Source organism: Budorcas taxicolor, chromosome 9, assembly GCF_023091745.1.
Source record: "Budorcas taxicolor isolate Tak-1 chromosome 9, Takin1.1, whole genome shotgun sequence".
NCBI lineage: Eukaryota > Metazoa > Chordata > Mammalia > Artiodactyla > Bovidae > Budorcas > Budorcas taxicolor.
Window position 1 is genome coordinate 17923499 of NC_068918.1, and position 7949 is coordinate 17931447.

Genomic DNA, 7949 nt, shown 5'->3' on the forward strand with positions numbered 1-7949 from the left:
TCCTAAATTTGACAGCTGTCCTAAAATTTTACCTATTATTATTAGATAATTTGTGAAGCTGAAAGAAACTTTTATATACTATTGCAAGTAAACACAGTAAGATCAACTGTGCTAGAGGAAAGCCCGAGTTATCTTCTTTGTCCTGTGGAGACAGGATTGATGAGGATAGCCAGTCACCAGGGAGAGGTGTGTTAGGTGGTATCATAATTCAAGTGTTCCATAGTGTCTGAATCTTGTGATATTTGTAGGATTTGCTTGCTTTAAAAAGTTTCTCATTTGTTGTGACTTCTCATTACAGACATGTTATTCATTTTTGTGTATAATATTGTATTTTTTTCCTAAATAGGGTTCAAAAACGGTATAAGCTTCAGATCGCAAAAATTATTCATTTTTAGCCCATACAGTCTCTGCTTTCTTTTCACTATTGGACTTTTGTTTATGTTGTTTTCTTTGTTTTTTATGTCCTCTCAATATTGCCTTTCTAATTTCTACTTGCCTAGGACTAAAAGACCTGGTACATATATCATATTTCCTTCATGAAAAGGACTTTGATCTCTCTCAAAGCTCTACATTTCCTCAAGTCAATCAAGAATAATTTCTCCATCATCTAGAAAAATGTATTTTTATTTCTTTTGTGACATGTTACTTTGTATATCTTACATTATATATACTTATGACTGTGTTATTTTTCCCTGTTGGGGTCTTAACTTTCTGATGGAAGAATCTAAATCTTACCCATATGCATCCTGTGTAATACTTAGCACAGTAATTTATATCCTAGGTATCCCCTAAATATGTGTAAAATTAATGAAGGCGTGAACATTGTTTGATCTGAAGGTCACAACATAACGTTTTTCTCTGCCTATTTATTCAAACTCTGAATATTTTGGTTTTAGGTGTATACTTGTATTTAAAATAAAATATGCAACAACCAGACTCTTGGAGAAAATAAAGGAGAGGTTTTTACATTTACAAGAAATCATGGTCCCATCTCGATATCAGCAACATTACAAGACCACAGATCCCTCTTCCAGCATATATTTAGTCTGTATCAGAAGGCAGCAAACTATAGCCCATGGGCTAACTCCGGTCAGCTGCCTGATTTTGTAAATAATGTTTTACTGAAACACAACTGATTCATTTTTATCATTTTGTGACTTGTTTTCAAGTCACAAAAGCACATTTGAGTTGTTTTGATAGACTGTAATAGTGAGCAGAGCCTAAAATCTTTACCATCTGATCCTTTAACAAGAAAATTTTGCTGTCCTCTGATATGAATCTTGTTGGTAGTTAGGTAGCTAGATAACTGTATAGGAGAATCCAAAGCTTTCCTTTTAAAAAATGAGTTGGGAATAAGAGAACTACTAAAATTTTAGCTTTGGAGTTAACACTTTTTCAGAGTGTTTTAAAGGTTAGTTTTCTCTTGGAACATATACACCCCATTGGGTAGTAGGAACTACTCCATAGAAATTTGCATAGTGGAGAAAGACCAACACATCTCAGTTCCACACAAAGAGGTGGAACTTAGTGTGGTTTGCCGCACTAAGTGGGCCAGCCAGTAGTCACCAAATCAGTAACTTGTGAAGTCCTGCAGTTCAGTTCAGTTCACTCACTGTCATTTCTGACTCTTTGCAAACCCATGGACTGCAGCACGTGGAGCTTCCCTGTCCATCACAAACTCCCGTAGCTTGCTCAAACTCACTTCCACTGAGTCAGTGATGCCATCCAACCATCTCATCCTCTGTCATCCCCTTTTCCTCCCCACTTCAATTTTTCCCAGGATCAGGGTTTTTTCAAATGAGTCAGTGGCCAGGGTATTAGAGTTTCAGCTTCAGCATCAGTCCTTCCAATGAATATTCAGGATTGATTTCCATTAGGATAGACTGGTTGGATACCCTTGCAGTCCGATGGACTCTCAAGAGTCTTTTCCAACACTACAGTTGTTGGGGGAAAAAAAAAGCATCAATTCTTTGGCTCTCAGCTTTCTTCACAGTCCAACTCTCACATCCATACATGACTACTGGAAAAACCTTAGCTTTGACTAGACAGACTTTTGTTGGCAAAGTAATGTCTCTGCTTTTTAATATGCTGTCTAGGTTGGTCATAGCTTTCTTTCCAAGGAGCAAGCATCTTTTAATTTCATGGCTGTAGTCACCATCTGCAGTGATTTCGGAGCCCCCAAAAATAAAGTCTCACACTGTTTCCACTGTTTTCCCATCTATTTGCCATGAAGTGATGGAACCAGATGCTGTGATCTTAGTTTTCTGAATTTTGAGTTTTAAGCCAGCTTTTTCACTCTCCTTTTTCACTTTCATCAAGAGGCTCTTTAGTTCTTTTTTGCTTTCTGCCATAAGGGTGGTGTCTTCTACATATGTGAGGTTATTGGTATTTCTCCAGGCAATCTTGATTCCAGCTTGTGCTTCTTCCAGCCCAGCATTTCTCATGATGTACTCTGCATAGAAGTTAAATAAGCAGGGTGACAGTATACAGCCTTGACGTACTCCTTTCCCAATTTGGAACCAGTCTGTTGTTTCATGTCCAGTTCTAACTGTTGCTTCCTAACCTGGATACAGATTTCTCAAAAGGCAGGTCAGGTGGTCTGGTGTTCCCATCTCTTGAAGAATTTTCCACAGTTTGCTGTGATCCACACAGTCAAAGGCTTTGGTATTGTCAATAAAGCAGAAGTAGATGTTTTTCTGGAACTGTTTTGCTTTTTCAGTGATCCAGCAGATATTGGCAATTTGATCTCTGGTTCCTCTGCCTTTTCTAAATCCATCTTTAACATCTGGAAGTTCACAGTTCATGTACTGTTGAAGCCTGGCTTGGAGAATTCTGAGGATTACTTTGCTAATGTGTGAGATGAGTGCAATTGTGCGGTAGTTTGAGCATTCTTTGGCATAGCCTTTGTTTGGGATTGAAATGAAAACTGACCATTTCCAGACCACTGCTGAGTTTTCCAAATTTGCTGGCATATTGAGTGCAGCACTTTCACAGCATCATCTTTTAAGATTTGAAATAGCTCAGCTGGAATTCCATCACCTCCACTAGCTTTGTTCTTAGTGATGCTTTCAAAGGCCCACTTGACTTCACATTCCAGGATGTCTGCCTCTAGGTGAGTGATCATATCATCATGATTATCTGGGTCGTGAAGACATTTTTTGTACAGTTCTTCTGTGTATTTTTGCCACTTCTTAATATCTTCTGCTTCTGTTAGGTCCATACCATTTCTGTCCTTTATTGAGCCCATCTTTGCATGAAATGTTCCCTTGGTATCTCTAATTTTCTTGAACAGATCTCTAGTCTTCCCCATTCTGTTGTTTTCCTCTATTTCTTTGCATTGATTGCTGAGGAAGGCTTTCTTATCTCTCCTTGCTATTCTTTGGAACTTTGCATTCAATTGGGTATATCTTTCCTTTTCTCCTTTGCCTTTTGGTTCTCTTCTTTTCTTAGCTATTTGTAAGGCCTCCTCAGACAACCATTTTGCCTTTTTGCATTTCTTTTTCTTGGGATTGGCCTTGATCCCAGCCTCCTGTACAATGTCATGGACCTCAGTCCATAGTTCATCAGGCACTCTGTCTATCAGATTTAATCCCTTGAATCTATTTGTCACTTTCACTGTATAATCGTAAGGGATTTAACTTAGGTCTACCTGAATGGTCTAGTGGTTTTCCCTACTTTCTTGAATTTAAGTCTGAATTTGGCAATAAGGAGTTCATGATCTGAGGCGCAGTCAGCTCCTGGTCTTGTTTTTGCTGACTGTATCGAGCTTCTCCATCTTTGGCTGCAGAGAATATAATCGGTCTGATTTTGGTGTTGACCATCTGGTGATGTCCATGTGCAGAGTCTTCTCTTGTGTTGTTGGAAGAGGGTGTCTGCTATGACCAGTGTGTTCTCTTGGCAAAACTCTATTAGCCTTTGCCCTGCTTCATCTGTACTCCAAGGCCAAATTTGCCTGTTACTCCAAGTGTTTCTTGACTTCCTACTTTTGCATTCCAGTCCCCTAGAATGAAAAGGACATCTTTTTGGGTGTTAGTTCTAGAAGGTCTTGTGGGTCTTCATAGAACCCTTCAACTTTGGCTTCTTCAGCATTACTGGTTGGGGCATAGGCTTGGATTACTGTGATATTGAAAGGTTTGCCTTGGAAACAGAGATCATTCTGTCATTTTTGAGATTGCATCCAAGGACTGCATTTCAGACTCTTTTGTTTTCTGTGACGGCTCCTCCATTTCTTCTAAGGGATTCTTGACCACAGTAGTAGATATAATGGTCATCTGAGTTAAATTCACCCATTCCAGTCCATTTTAGTTTGCTGATTCCTAGAATGTTGCCGTTCACTCTAGCCATCTCCTGTCTGACCACTTCCAATCTGCCTTGATTCATGGACCTAACATTCCAGGCTCCTATGCCATTTTGCTCTTCACAGCATCGGACTTTACTTCCATCACCAGTCACATCCACAACTAGGTGTTGTTTTTGCTCTGGCTCTGTCTCTTCAACCTCTCAAGTTATTTCTCCCCTGATCTCCAGTAGCATATTGGGCACCTACCGACGTGGGGAGTTCAGCTTTCAGTGTCCTATCTTTTTGCCTTTTCATACTGTTCTTACGGGATGGGTGCAAAGGTATAATTCTTAGAATCTGCCCTTCTCAGGTCTTATTAAAATACGCACACACACACACACTACACACTCATACTCACACTCCCTATTGTGTACAGTAGGCCTGGCTCCATCCAGTGAAGCATGGATTTGGTGTGCAGAGTGAGGGCTGTGTCCTGCAATGAGAGGCCCTGGAACAGGAGGCCTTTATCGCATCCGGTCTCTGCTTTTTCTCGGTGCCTTTCACCTGCCTCGGTTTCTCCTAACCTCTCTGCCCTACCTTTTCCTGTTCAGACCATTTTCCAGTCTTCCAAAAGTAGGACATCAAGTCATGGGGCAACCGAGTTAAAACCTAGCCTCTCAGGAAACAGTGAAGGTGGAGAGATTTCAAGAGGGCGCTTGAGGGGCTTCCCTGGTGGCTTCGTGGTAAAGAATTCGCCTGCTGAGGTGGTTCAGGCCTTGATCTGGGAAGATCGCACTCTGTGGAGCAGCTAAGCCTGCGCTCTAGAGTCGGGAGTGCCAGCAGAGAGGCCCCGGTGCCTAGAGCCTGTCCTCCTCACTAATAGAAGCCACTGCAATGAGAAGCCCGCACACTGCAGCTGGAGAGCAGCCCCCACAATAACAAAGACCCAGCACAGCCAAAATAAATACATCAATAAATAAAGAAAAAAAAAAGAGGTCACCATTGCAGAAAAGCCAGCTCTGCTTGGCAAAAATGAGGCGGGTCAACAGGCTGTATACTCCAGAAAGTTGTTCTCTGTGATGAGAGCAATAAAGGGACCTGGTGAGCAGACCCAGGGCCACTGCCTTCTTATTCCTGAGACTACCATGTAGGAATGAGCGCCTTAGATGAAAACACAAAGCCATAATATTTATATTAAAAAAGTTAAAATATTCATGATACACCACCTGCACACAACTAGTCCAGTTGGCATCCTGAAAGCAGGACCCAAGGTACGGTTTTCTAAGGGAGCAAATACATAATGAGTGTGTTGGCTCAGCAGGTGTGGGTGGGACTGAGCAGCTGTGCAGCAGGTCTGCAGCTGTTTCTCTGAGCAGCCCTTTAGCTGCTCATCACAATACATTTCTTGGGAATAGGGTTCCTGGCACCCTATTTCAGGAGTGGAGACGCCGTGGAAAAAATCTGACCTTTCCTTGGAGAGATTCCATCCTATGGAATATAGTGACTGGTGGGTTGCACCCATCAACCTGATCTCATGCCTTGTCTTTTTATTCGGGCATGGCAAATATTATTATTACATATCCCTCTTTAAAAGGAAAACACCTTCTCTACCCTGGCCACTTTCAAAGGCTGGAGATTCTGGGGGCAGAGACTTTGATAAAGCTTGCAGGCCCTAGAGGGAATTTCTTCCAAAGCCCTCCTGTGCATGTGAGCAGAGCACCGATGGAGTTCCTTTCAACACCACCCCAACCCACATGGGAAGAGGGGCCAACGGTGTGGACCTGGCCGGAAATACATGGCAGTGCCAGCTGCCCCTACCCACCCTGTCCCCACTTTGCCACTCTGCAGATTGATGTCTGCACCTGGAAACTTTCCTGATGGCAAAAGTATATCCCCACACTGGGGCTCAATTCTCACTCTCTGAAGCAGGGCAGGGCCCTGAATCTCATCATTCTCCCCAGCATATGCTAGCCTTCCTGGTGAGCTGGGGACTTTCAGTGGACAGGACGCCACGTGTAGCTGATGCCCTGGCAGATGCAGCATGTCTGGACCTGGGGTGGCTCCTTGCATTCTTGGTTGGTTGGTCTAAATCTTCACAGGCTCCTTGCATTCTTGGTTGGTTGGTCTAAATCTTCACAGTCGTAGCATCTATCTCCCTTTCATCTTTCTTCTGCATGTGGTTCCCCTTTGGCCACCTCTCACTCCCAATACAGAACACCCAGCAGGGCCAGTGACACTGAGAGATTCCAGTCCCTAAGGGGACTTCTCAAAGGTGAAGCCCAGTGCCCCACCTTCCTTCAGGCCCTGGAAACCCTCCGTGTGTCTTTCACTCTGGGGCACAAAGTGCGGCACAAGCTTGGTGCTGTCGTTCATGAACAGGAAGCCTGACCCATGTTCCTGCTGGGACCCACTTACAGGTGCTGGCATGGTACTGCAGCTGCAGCTTTGCCATCTGGGCCATGTGCTCTGGCATGTTGGCGCAGCCACCTGCAAACTGCTGGCCTGACCTGGAGACCATGGTGGTCAGTTGAGCTCCTGATTAGGCAGTTGGTGCCCCTCTGCGAGTCCAGAGGCAAGAAGGTGGGAGAAGAGGCTGCTGCAGCTGCTCTCATACCCCAGGTGATGCTTATGACACCAGCATTTGAGAATCATGATTTAGATAGACCAAGAGAATGAGGAGCAGGTTTAAAGAAAGTGTATAAGCACATACGAAAACTTGCTTATGATAGCCCTGCGGCTTCCGAAGTACACACTGCACAGGTTCCGGGAAGTGCTCACGGAATGGGGATTTGAGATTGGGCTGGGTGATGGGCAAGGCATCAGATATTTGGCATCTGGACTCTGACCGGCTCTGGAAGGGTAGACTTTGGGCCTGCTGGGCTTAGGAAGAATCTCAGAAACTGTTAGAGGTGAGGTGTCTGAAATAATTGAAAAGAGAAGAAAATTGCACTTGGCTGTGCAGTTTATTCAAGATCCAGTCATAATTTTAGATTTACTAGTTTCCACCCAGGTCTCATTGCAGTAGCACCAAAATGGCAGTCACTCCTTTTACTGCCTGAGGAGCACTCACCTTAGCTTCTCAGCCTCATCTTTCAAGTGTGTCTAACATGAATGTGAATGAATTTTTTTCTAATGCTTGAAATAGACAATGTTTTTTTCATTCTGACTGTTCAGGCCCCTTTGGTCCAAGCCTTCTAGGACTGCTTAATACATGCTTGTGCGAAGACCTCTTGCGTGATCCTGCTGGAGCCAGGATAGGGGTTTCTGACTCTTCAACTATTTTGAAAGTAAGACAGTACAAAAAGATAAAATCATCTGCATACTTAGTTGCAACTTATATTGGTCTATGCCCTCTTTCCTCCTCCTGCCCCCCTCCTGTAGGCTCAGAGGATAGATATAAAGGGAGGTAGAAAAAAAATCAGAGCAAATGAATTTTACATTTTCTGCATTTGACTGCTTTGTTCTTTCTACTACTTAATGGTACCAGAGTATGAACAGTTTGTAAGTTTTTTTCATAATGTAAGTGCCTATCTTCATCAGGGGTAGTTTTTCCTCACTAAGACCATTCACTCTTATTTGCAGAGTGAAATCACAGGAACGTGCAAAAGACACAAATCACTGAAATTCAGACTATTTTTAGCCATAAATGGTTCTGATAAGCATGCATATC